Below are 13,066 nucleotides of genomic sequence, written 5' to 3'. Positions count from 1 at the left end.
AATTGATAAATCTGAAGACAGTTTAGGATCTTCTGGTTCTTCTCCTTCTGAAAAGGGAAAACCAGGTACAGAGAAAGAGCTGTTGAAATAGATGAGGGTAAAATTCAGCAGGCTGTGTTAAGAAAGAATGTTTACTCCTAAAATGTATTAAGTAAGCACTGTATCAGTTTGCTATTGTTGCAATCACAAATTACCATAAATTTGGTGGTAACGAATATATGTCTTACAGTTCTGGAAGTCAGAAGTCCAAAACAGGTCTCACAGGGCTAAAATCAAAGTGTCAGTAGAGCTGCATTCCTGTCTGGAAGCTCTAAGGAGAATCCATTTTCTTGCCTTTACTGGTTTATAGAAGCTGCCCACATTCCTTGGCTCACGGCGGCCTTCTATCTTCAGTGCCAGCAACGCCCGGTCAATTCCTTCTCACGATGCCATCTCTCTGGTTCTGACTCTGCTGCCTCCTGCTTCTTCTTTTAAAGGCCCTTGTGATTACATTAGGCCCACCTGTTTCTAAAGCCCTCATAACTCTATTTGTGTGTGTCTGGGGGGGGAGGGGGTAAAGGTAAATGTACAAAAAGTAAGGCTTTTCTTGCCCCTACATCAACTAAAACCATCTCTCCTTTCATCACTTTATATTAGAGATCTCTGTGCATGATTTTATTTAAACAAAAGGTTTTTAAATCTCTACAAACCATGCTACATTCCACTTAGGCTTTGGCATATGAAGAGAGGTCATTAGTTAAGAAACAAAGCTAAAATTATGCGAAAATGTGACATATCGGATGTGAAAATCCAACACATTTATGTGTCTCTGAATCATCTCTTACCTATTTTAAATGAATTACAGAGTTTAAGTTTGTAGATTCCTTCCCCATTTGTACAATTTTAGGCTCTAGAGTTGAACATATAAATTATTTTTATAACTATTTCAAGCATTCAAATAAATCCCCCAAGATGTAATATACTGGATTGCAGATATCAACAGTTTACTATGTCTTGACATGTATAACACATTATTTTTCAGGAAACCATCAGCCATATGGGAACATATCTTCTTAAAAAAAATTATTGGGGTGATATAATTGACTTCCAGGTGTCTCTCCTCATCTAATAATGACCTCTTATGATGTTCCTTGGCCCCTCCCTAAACACTTGGGTAACAATAATTTTCTTTTTATGTCCTGAAAAAAGTCTACAGATACAGGATGGAGATCAGGGGAGGTATCTGTGACTGACGGCAGAAGCCTTGGTGTTAAATGTTTGGCAAATGTCTTGATTGAACTTATACCTCTAGAGCAGCCGTTTTTAATCTTTCCTGGGTCATGGCCTCTGTTTTGAGAATCTGATGAACCTACAGACTTCTCACTAGAAAAATGCACATGAACACATACTCAAAATTTTTAATATAACTTATTTTATTGTATTTTAAATTGACTGCCATTACAGACCATATAAAACCAGTCTTTGCAAAGATATCTGTATGTCTCAATTTTTGGTTTTATGCCAAAATTTGTTACACCCAGGAATAAAATTCAAAGTATGCAATAAAACAAACCAAACTTTAATTATTTTCAACAAATAGAAACCAGAGTACTGATGGCTGCTGGCTGGAGTGCCTCTGATACCAAAGCACAGTTCTAGGAGAAAATCCACTTCTTTCACAGAATTCTCCAGGGAGAGCTGGGGAAAACATAGGTGTAAGAGAGAAAGCTCAGGTCCAGACAGCAAGAGAATAATGTTGACTGAATTTAATGAGTGTTCCCCAAAACAGTAACATTTTATACTTGTATATATTTATAAAAAAAGGAAAAATTTGCAATTCATTAAGAATAAAATTTAAATATTTGGGAAAAAAATCATACCAGACTTGCTATGTTCCTACTACTTAGACATGCAAAATGTATTAAGTTCAAAGTGGAGTAAATGCAAGCCTCAAAAGAAGGGTTCTCAAGCCAATAAGGTAAAAAGAAAATACTAGAAGATAGTACATATATGTTATCTTAAATTTGAAATTTGAGGTTTACTAATATTCAGTGTGTCAGATTGACACCAGCACCTGCTCTTGGTCCTGCATCAGGCTGCTTCCATCTTATGGCATTTACGTGAACTATGCTGGATACCACAGATTGGCGCACTTGACCTCCCGCCTACCTATGAGCAATTAGAAAGGAGCCTTTTTAGTTGTTTGGGGGGCAAGCACAGCTGTGGAAATATGAGATTTCTCTACAGCATAATTCCAGAGTCCATCCCCCAACTTCTTGGGTGACGAGAAGTGGGGCGGCAGGAGCACCAGCAGCAGAGGTGTCTTGATCTGACTTCCTAATCCAGGGTTGCAAGTTGGGGTCTGTCCTGCGGTTTTCAGAGTATCTAGAGGCAAATGCAGCAGTGGCAGAGGTGGCACGAGGTCTTGATTCCAGCACGGCTCCCAAGGTGGCCTCTGAGCTGCCCTGGTGAGTTACCTCTGGATTGACCCCCTAAAACCTGCTGTTAGGCCCTTCTAACAATTCTGTAAGCACCTAATACCTCATATGAAATCTCTCCTAGCTTAAGATATTCAGAAGAGTTTCTGTTTGTGACCCTGACTACACACTCAGGTATTGCAGTAGATGAAAGTCTCCTAAGGGAGAGGTAGCAGTTTCGCACCCTGGAGGGGTTGTTTGTGATGTTCTCACCTGTTCACTTTCAGCAGATCACAACATGCTGCAGCCCGCATGGGCCCAAGTAAGTAGATCTGCAGATCTCAGTAGAATTATGATATCACTCATGGATGGATTTTTAAGATTTTTGCAAAGGAAGGCAGATTAAACATATTAAAAAAGCAAAATACAAGCAAGCAACAAGAAAATGGGAGAGCTGACAACTGCCTGTTACCAATACCAGTGCTTTATCAAAAGCTTTAAGGTAAAAATGTGATTATTTTGTAAAACATAATCTATAAAACTTTTTAGAAGAAAACACAGGGAAAAAAAGTCTTTGAGACCTAGGACTAGGTGAACAGTCCACAGACACAACACCAAAAGAACAATCATAAAAGAAAAAACAATGATTAAATGCACTACATGAAAATTTAAAACTTTCTTGCCCCTGTAAAAAATCCCTGTTAAGAGGATGAAAAGACAAGCTGTGGATGGGAAGAAAATTTGTGCCAATCACATATCTAACAAAAGACATATCTAGAATATATAAAGAACTCTCAAAATGCAACAATGAAAAACAACTCAATTTGCTCATTAGGGAAACAATTTGCCCACTAGGGAAAGGCAAATTGAAACTACAATGAGCTATCACTACACAACTATTAAAATGACTAAAATTTTTTAAAAACAGTGAACACATAACCAAATTCTGGCAAGCATGTAGAGAAGCTGGCTCTTTCACACATTGCTGTTGGGAATATACAGCCAGTCTGGAAGATAGTCTGGCCATTTCTTATAAAACTAAACATACACTTACAATACAACCCAGCAATTACACTCTTAGGCACTTATACCAGAGAAATGAAAACTTATGTTCACACAAAAACCTATATACGAATGTGCACAGTAGCTTTATTTGTAACAGCCAAAGGCTGGAAACAACTCCTATGCTCTTCAACGGTGAAGAGTTAGCAAACTGTGTACTGTTGTACATCCATACACTGAACCCTACTCAGCACTAAAAAGAAATGAACTACTGATACATACGACAGCTCGGATGGCTCTCTAGGGCCATCATATTGGGAATGCAGATACACTTTTTTATGCGGCTGGAGTGTGACATAAAACTTTTGCAGACCTCTGTTACAGAGGCCACAATAATCTAAGACTCTATCTTTTACATTTTTTACTTGGGCAAGCATATGCCAGAACAGGAAAAACATGAGACTGAGAATCAAAAAGAACTCAATTTTTATCCATAGGTTAAACAAGTCACAATCTCATCCTCGTCTACAAAATGTAGGAGTCATATTAGATCATTCCCAAGGACAGTCCAGCTCTTAAACATTATGACTCCATGAGTTCTACAACAGGAAAAAGTGAAATAACCATAAAGAAATGTATGACTAAAACTCTAACCAGTATTCACTGAAACTATACTATGGATTCAGTATTGCCAGGAATATTAAAAACAATACACAGCCTAAGTTACCATCAACATAAACACAGAAAAGTGCATCTACAAAGGTAATTTTACCTCAAAGAAAACAGATTAGCAAAAGATCCTGTTCAAATATAAATATCGAGATAACAGGCACATGTGGCTATTTTATATGCTACCTCACAGTTCTTTAAAGCCTCTAATTTCTGAATTGCAGCAAACAATATACCAATGAATACAGGTATCCTGGTATACAAGCTGTGGGCTGGGTTCTCACATGAAGTAGACTATCAAGACAACCAGAAAAGAATTATTTTCCATCCACTTAATTATTCTCCATCCACTTGAGTTAGACTTAATAAGACGGAATTTTAAGAGATCCATTATTCAGGGGAAGTTAAATATACCACGCTGTTATACCACCTTTTACTTCTAAGCAGTAAAAACCAACACAACAAGGTCCTAGCACTAAAGCTCCATGCACAGGAAGTTCTTCAGTTTCTCACCCAGAACCTTCTATCATTTTTATCCACCATTCAACAAGTGATTATGGGTTCTAGTCTCATATCACACGGAAAATACCAAATCAGAAAGGTGAGTAAACTACTACAGGTGGGTGTAATGAGAGCAAACAAAGAGATACAGGCAACAATAAAGTAATAAGCAAATCTATTCCCCAAAACCAAACATGCTTTAGAAAGGAATGGTTTCACCAACAAATGAACAAAATATGGTGGTCTGTATATTGCTGACTGAGGAGACTAATGGCTGGAGATTCTTCAAATACACTGTGATGAGTTCACTGACATCCAAGACACATGAATGGAACCACCAAAGTAATTTTTTTTTTCTAGTATTTATAGACAGCATTATCCATCTTAAATTTTTTTAATGGAGAAGAAGACTGAAAATCACATTTAAATGATCTTTCCAGCATTCTTTAGTATTGAACTAAATTACATCACATCTGAATGTTACCATGAAATAGACACACCCCCCAAAAAACAACAACAACAACAACACACAAAAGAGGACAAAACAAGGAGTTCTGAGAAGTTGAAATATTATGTTGAAATTCATTCAGGCAACAAGGCGTATCTGTGAATGTTTTACAACCTAAAAAAATGAAGCTGCACTGCAGTAAATGAACAAACTAATATCCCCCTCTTCAATTCCCAGATGCCCTTTAAAAAAACACTACCACCACTTCAACCTCTCTGAAGTATGGTTGTTCTAAAATAGAAATGTATCTCACAATTGCTGTCAACCAACAGGAACATTCAGTTGGTAAAAACTTTATGCTGACATTTCCTAAAAGTTCAAGAATGCAGTGGCATCAAAGTGTCTTAGGTTTGATCAAAAATGGTCATTCAAAATAATCTAAAAAAAAAGAAATGATCAGAAGCCTGTAAAACTACAATCAATGGAGATACAGAAAATTCTCAAAACTAAATTGCATCCTTTTACTTTAAAAGATAGCACATAGGGCTTCCCTGGTGGCGCAGTGGTTGCGAGTCCGCCTGCCGATGCAAGGGACGCAGGTTCGTGCCCCGGTCCGGGAGGATCCCACATGCCGCGGAGCGGCTGGGCCCGTGAGCCATGGCCGCTGGGCCTGTGCATCCGGAGCCTGTGCTCCGCAACGGGAGAGGCCACTACAGCGAGAGGACCGCATACCACGAAAAAAAAAAAAAAAAGATAGTACATATAAAGAACTTATTACTTAGTAAGCACTCAATAAATGTAGCTGCTATTATTACTACGAGACAGAAAATAAGGACTAGAGAGCTGATGAAAATATCTATGATCATAGTGGTCAGGCAACCAATATACACTTATTAAGTGCCTACAAGGTCTCAGCACTGTGCAGGGGCAATACAAGTTCATCACAATCAACTTACGCAGCACTATCTCTGATCAAATAAATGACAAGTTGCGCAATATATTCTGAACCAATAAGGTAAACATCAAGTTACATTCAGCAATGATTAGAACTTACCAAGTACTTTCAACTTCTTTCAAAGTACCGTCCTTTATTTAAGTCCAGTATACAGAACTTGAGACAAATTACTTACTTGTAGAGAGTCACCAAATGATTAAATGAACACAAAAAAGTGTCACCAAAATGAGTCTTTTTCTTTCTTTCTTTCAAAATGAGTCATGATTTTTATAGGGGGAAAAAAATCTCTTTTCCCATTTCTCTCCAGGCTTAGGTAGAATAAGGATTTAGATAAATTCCCTCTTAAAGAAAATCTTTCTAAACTTCGAGGGTCATGAAAAGACCCTCTCTACTCCTAGGATTTATGCACATTAGAGGGACGGATTTACACAGGAATGCACATTTATTAAAATGTTATCTTTCATTTATATGAAATATCCAGAATAGCAAATGTATAGAGATGGAATGTAGATTAGCAGTTGCCTAGGGCTGAAGAGGGAGGTAAGGAAGGTGATGGGGTGATGAAAAAGTTCTAAAATTGGTTGTGATAGAGATGTACAACTCCAGAATATACTAAAAACCACTGACTTGTACACTTTAAATAGGTGAATTGTATGGCATGTAAATTATATCTCAATTAAGCTGTTATTTAAAATTTTTAACTCTTCTCAAAACTCGACAAATCACACTTGCTGCATTATGGTCAAACTCCATAGGATGTATCCTTGGTCAGATATTCTTCCTAGCCTGGTTGACTCCATCACTGACAATTCTACAAGGCCCCTTTCTCAACAATCTGATTCTTTCCCCACCAATACAAAGATCGAGCAACAGAACAGGCTTGCGGGGAAAGGAGGTAGTCCATTTTGTAAAAGTTAGAAATACTTCACACTATATTTTAATACAAGTGATTTTTCAAAACAATTATTTTCATAACAGAAAAAAATCCTGATAAAGCTATCTATTTATTATAGCATTTTGAGTTTAAAAGAATGTGTTACTATTCCATCAGTAAACTGTGCATTACCTACTAGGTTACAGATACAGTGTCATAACGGTGGCCTATGAAATGGACGATCCTTGTAGGGTATAAAGAAAGACATATCAACATCTGCAGAATTTCTGAAATATTCTGCCTCACAGGAATAGCAGTGCTTGAAATTAAAAAAAAAAAAAATTCTACAGCTCACAGATTTACTTTAACAGGCTCCAGGACCCCAACCCACCTCCTATGGAATACCAGGTTTGTTTGTTAGGATACTTTGAAAGAAGCTATACAGAACAACAAACAAGGGTGAATAACAAATCACCTAAAAGTACACATCATGTATGCTACCTTTCATCCATATGTACCACTCTATTTAAGGATCCTACTCAGAGGAGCTCATAGCTTGTGGTCCAGACAGACTTCATCATCCTATTCTCAGTGCCTACATGGTGCACAAATTAGGTGTAGTTTTCAATAAAAACTTCCTGAATAAATGGAGATTTCTCACCTGATTAGCCCTGGCTGCTTGCAGCTGCGTTTTCTATTTAGGAACCTTTGGAAAACCTTTTTTCCCACCTGGGCTGGCTTAAGGAAGCACCCAGAACAACAGAATCTTATCACCTCCTTCATCAGCCTAAATTGTAGCTCCCTTTTTATAATGAGCAACATAAGGGTAGAGTAAAACCTCTGTGTGTGAACTGATGAGAAACAAATATCTTCCTACATTCCTCCAGGGGCTACTGTGAGCAGTGCCAGTTGGCAGTCTCGGAGCAATTTTTAATGCTCTCTAGAGACGAGAAGAATTAAGAAATGAGAAGAGATTAGGCTTACGGTATGTACTCCAAAAACATTTTAGCGTAAAGATACTTAAAATGTTCAGGGACACAGGTTTTGACCATTTTTGAAATGATTATGTTTCTAATAGTCTATAAATCATAGACTATGTTTTGAACACAAAAATACTGGTGGGAGCCTTGTTTCTCAAGAACAGGTAAAATAACAATAATAACTGAACCTGGAGAAATTAATAATTATTTATTTTATTATGTAAAATAAAAAATAAATAAGTGTATAAAAATTGATTACCTTTCTCCATTCCCAGTAAACATAACTTACTCAAGTATGATAGTTTAAGGCACTCCTATCTGAAGGTAATAAAAAAAAAGAAGGGGAAAAAAAACCTGGAATTAAAAGTCAAACCATTACCAATAGTTATAATGTGATAGGGGCAATGTTAGAGGGGATATTTAGTTTCTAAATTATACATTTCCTTCATAACAATATTTTACAATGAGCATGTGAAACTGGCGATAAGGAAAAAACTGGTTTTTCCTTTAAACACTCATATACTCTTTCCCCAAACAAAACAATATGAACTTTTTTATTGCTTGTGGTTTTACAGACTCTATTGGGCTAATAATAATAAACCTGCTCAAGTACTTTAGGCAACAGTAAAAGGGACTGGCAGGGGGTGGGGTGGGGGGCGGGAAGGCTCCAACTTTTGTTAATGGTTTTTACCAAAATCCACAAGCTAATGAATAAATACACACATAACTATACTGTAAGTCAGAGCATGGCTTGTGCTGTAAAAGGACTTTACAGGAGCAAGAGAAAAGAGCCGCCACTTAGGATCAGGAGAACAGGAGAGCTTGCAGACAAGGTGACATTTGAGCTGGGTTATATAGATGATCCCTGTGATGAGGTAACAATAGGTGAAATTCAGAGTACATGCTCTGGCCCCCCCAATATTTTATAGATTAAAAATAGTTCAAGTAGTGAACATACACCCCAAACATACTTTATTTAATTTTTAAAATATATATTATAAAATTTGCTACATAAAGCAATGAAAACTTTCCCACATCACCTAAGTTTCTTCTATCATTCCACTATTCCTTTACCCTTTTGGCATGAATCCTGTGTCACTGTTAGTTTGCACCTGTTACTGCAATGGGATACACATTATCTTTTCCCTATGGATGATAATTTTGCATCTTCCCATTAAACTCCATAACTTTGAGAGCAATGACTGTCATCCATTTCTACTTTACCTTTCCATAAAACTCCTCAAATAAATGGGTACTCAACAGATGTTGACAGATTAAACCTAATTCTAACAATTGGGACAAGAAACAATCACCATCACAAAAGATGTCCGTGGAACAGATATTAGAAACAAATCACAGTTTTGTACACAGAACAAAAAGCCCCTAGATTAATATATCTTCCCCCAAGCACTAAACCAATTGCTATTCTTTGGTGTAACTTGCTCAGAAAGGTGTTTATTTAAAAAATAAATATATAAGCCTCTCAAGCAGCCTCTATAGAACAGTATCGTTTTCTGTCACAAAGACCTAAGTCAACACATTAATTGGGCACTAGAAAAGTACTAGGCGACACAGTGAATCTGCACAGAAATAGAGGACAGTCCTAGTTCCCAGGGATCTCAATGGACAGTTCACAATTCAAGAAATTCCCTGGCAATGTGTATATTTAGGACAATGTTTAAAACAATGTGAAAAGCACACAGGAAAAATATGTTTTCCAGGAAACATAGCCTAGATAATTCAAAGATAATTCTGAGTGTTTTCTTTATATGCGATCTTTTAAAAGTTCAGGAATTTTCTCCTCTATTGTTTAAATAAGCTGGAAAGTAAACAAAAATAGAAATTTGGAAGCTTCTTTTAATCTTCTACTTTCTATTATGAGATGGAAAAGACGATTATGCCAGCGGGCCTGCCTGACATACTTATCGAAGAAGAGGATCAAAGAGAAGAGGAGGAAGGAGGATATTAGGTGTAACAACGCCAGATACCATCAAGATTAGTACGAAAGATCATGTTTGTGTGTCTACACTTCCTAAATTCTATAGGAAGAGTCAAGTATCTCTCAAATATTATTACCTGAAATTGGCTTTTAGATTCCCAAGTATAGCTTCTCTGTTGTTATTGCTGAGCCTGTGAACTTGTTATAATGCTGCACACCACTCATACAATCAATGAACACTTTGGAAAGTTGTTAGTATTGCTTAAAAAAAAAACCCCGCTGGGCCAGAGGTTCCAATAAAATTCACTTTTCCAGAGAAGTAATTTTACAAAATAACTCAGAATGTAAGAAAAGACAGGATGGAATGCTATCTTTGATAACGAGTAGCCAAAAAAAGACTACAGAATAACACACACACCGCAGCTTTGTTTATAGTGTTGTAACTTGCACATGCAAGTTCTCTACAAAGTACTGCACAAGAAGAAACTGTCAAAAATGAACGGTTCACGAGAACATTCCTTTTCTAAATAAGGTCTCTAACAAGGAGGTACTGTTTCTAAATATAATTTCTTTAGCAAGTATTGACAGGTATAGAATAGCAGCAGTGCTCAAGATGGAAAAAAACTTCTTACATGTTTTATCAATAGTACAAGTTACTGTTACTAATTATAATGCCTATGGGTTCAGTAGCAGAAATTTACGGAGATATCTGCTGGGCAGAACAGTTACAAAACTAACTTTACTTTTATCAAAAGTTTATTTTTTTTCCTAATCCTATAGACCCTAGCAACCTGGAGTTTTTTGTTCTGTTTCGTTTTGCAATTTTTTTTCCTTCCAAAAGAAGCTCCGCCAGTAAAGTCGAGGTAATACTTTCCACAGTTCAAAGGTTAAGGCGCATTCGGCTCTACATAGAGCTCTAGCTCGTCATCAGCACCGCTCCCTTTTTTTTTTCAAATTATCTTGACCTGAGCGAGGTTAATCCTCCCTTACAATGCAAATCCACGAGAGAAGCGATTTTAGGTGCCGAGAAATGAAACTGGGATGGGAGGAAAACACCGACAGCGATCAAGAACCATTTCGCTGTAGAAATCAGGCTCTCCAGAACGCAAGAAACTGAGGTTTTGTCCAAAGAACCTGCCGCCCGGAAGCCACAACTTCCAGCAATTGGCAAAGAAAAGTTACAAGTAAGAGCACAGCGCCCAGGGAGCCTGCGCCGGTACGGAGACTGAGAGCTGCAAGGACACTCACTGGCCCCCACGGCCCTAAGGCGCTGGCTGCGGCGTCGGTGGGGCAGATTCCGGCTCGGGCAGGCTCGGGGTCTGGGGGTGCGCGGAAGGCGCGGAGCGGCGCGGGCACGGCGCCCGCGTCCGCACCCCTCCCCACTACCGAGAGCAGTGGGCGGAGAGACGAGAGCAAAGGAAAAGCAGGACAATGCTGGGCCGGGCTGGCGACTCCGCGCGCTCAGCGGGTCCCCAGCGTCCTCCTCGCCTGGGGCCTCCAGCTGCCGCGCTAAGTTTGCTCCTCAGCCCTGCCTTCCTAGCCGGGGCAGTGAAGCAGTGACCGCCGACCTCCCTCCGCCTCGCCGCCGCCGCCGCCACCTTCCTCCCCGCGGGGCGGCTCCCGCGAGTCCACGAGGACGCGGCGCGCGCGAGCGAAATGGGGCGCGCGAGGGAGAGGGGGCGCGCAAGGAAGCAGCGCGCGCGCGGGGGAGCCGGGCGCGCGGGGGAGCGGGGCGCGCGGCGCTCCCCGAGGACCCGCTGCCGCTCCGGCGGGTTTTCGGTTGAGGCGGGGGCTACGCCGCGGCTAAGTGTCCGTTATGAGTCTTGGCCCGGGCGGCGCAGCTTGCCAGCCATCCTGGCCCGCCTCCCCCTCGACTCCCATCAGAAAGGCAGCGAGCGAGGGCCGGCGACCTCGTCTCCCGCCAGGGCTGTGGCCGCCAGTCGGCGGGCATCCCGGCGCCTACCCCTGGGGCTGGAAGAGAAAGTGAAATGAAGCGCCTTTCCTCAGGCAACACCTACCCGTCCCCAGTCCAAGTGCAGCTGCCTCACTCCTCAGGCGCCGCCGGTCCCCGCCCTCGGGCCCCAGGCTCCGTTCTCTTGACAATGGCGCGTCCCCTTTAAGGAATAATCCGATCGGAACCGATCTGTGGTTAAACCTCCCTCCGACTCTGATTTTAACTGGATTTCTCTCTCTCTCCCCCCAGAGCCCAACGGGCGCCCGGCGGTGCTGCGAGCTCTTCCCACCTCTTCCCCGCCCCGCCCACTCCCTAGCCTTCCTGATTGGCGAGAAACACTACTACAGGAACAGCAGTTGTCGCATCCCACTCGCCAGTCCAGCCGCCGCTCAGAGTTACCCCCCACCTTCACCCCGCCCCCTTTCCTGGGTTGGTCCTACTTCTAATCATTCTCCGTCTTCTACTCTATCGTTGCTTTGGAGAACTGGCAGTCAAGGCTCACCCTCCCGCCTCCGGTAAGCGAACTTTATTTTTATTGGTAAAAGGACATCTTCCTGTGCACCTGATTGGGCAAGGAAGGACTTAGTCTGCACGCCCCTTACCCATTATCGCTCTCTCTCCTTACGGGTTTGAGAAACACAGCTGCAAAGTCCTCCCCCCCTACTTTGCCTTGTTCTAAGCGCCTTTCCCTTTAAATATTGGTAGGGGTGGTAGACAAACTCACAGCCTGTATTGGAGAAAGACGGAAAGGGAGAAGAGAAAATTTCAAAATCTTCTCCAGATGAGTAATATATCGGGAACTGGAGCTGGGATACTGCGGAATCTCATCCTTCGGTCTACTGAATGGAGTGGTTAGAATGAGTTAGAATACCTGAAATTCTAGTACTAACTTCTGAGATGTACTCAACAAATTTTCACTCACCGTCCACTCTACTCCTACTGTCGATCCCACTGGCATTTCGCTACTCCAGAGAGCTTTAATAAAAGTATCTGAAAACCTAGAGGTGTCCTTGTTTGTCCCACATTCATTTAAAAAACACTTTAAATCGCTTCCATTAAAAGTTCCGCTTAATTCACGTCCTCTGTTGTTATCTCGGGGTTTGTCACGAGAGCTAAGTTACTCTTCTGAAAAGATTGAATAGATGCCCACCCACTATGCCAGCCTGCAAAGTTGAAGAAGTCCATCCTCCTTGCTAGAACTGTGCCAGGGGGGAGCCCAGGTTGAGCCCAAGCGGGCACCAGAAGGCTATTTCTTGAGAGAATGGGGCAGTCTGGCACCGGAAGCTTAACCCTGCCGCGAAACCTCACGCATGAAAGAGGAGGAATTCTGCTGCAGCCTGGTGTGGTC

The 13,066-nt window shown here is 40.8% G+C and overlaps 1 protein-coding gene across 7 annotated transcripts in view; it reads right to left on the bottom strand.

The window, feature by feature from the left end:
- The window catches only part of FRYL (FRY like transcription coactivator), a 246,852-nt gene extending 234,864 nt beyond the window's left edge, over nucleotides 1-11,988 (bottom strand). For 4 of the 7 annotated variants that reach the window (XM_081234991.1, XM_081234990.1, XM_081234992.1 and 1 more), the window contains exon 1: nucleotides 11,783-11,988. The gene's annotated coding sequence lies outside the window, so the exon portion shown is untranslated. The remainder of the gene's footprint in view (nucleotides 1-11,782) is intronic. The other 3 variants (XM_081234994.1, XM_081234995.1, XM_081234996.1) reach the window with 1 other exon arrangement.
- Nucleotides 11,989-13,066: the final 1,078 nt, after the last annotated feature.

This window comes from Mesoplodon bidens (genome assembly GCF_964165515.1).
Source record: "Mesoplodon bidens genome assembly, chromosome: 1".
Lineage (NCBI taxonomy): Eukaryota > Metazoa > Chordata > Mammalia > Artiodactyla > Ziphiidae > Mesoplodon > Mesoplodon bidens.
Note: the sequence above shows the minus strand (reverse complement) of the source record. Positions and strands in the feature narration are given on the sequence as shown.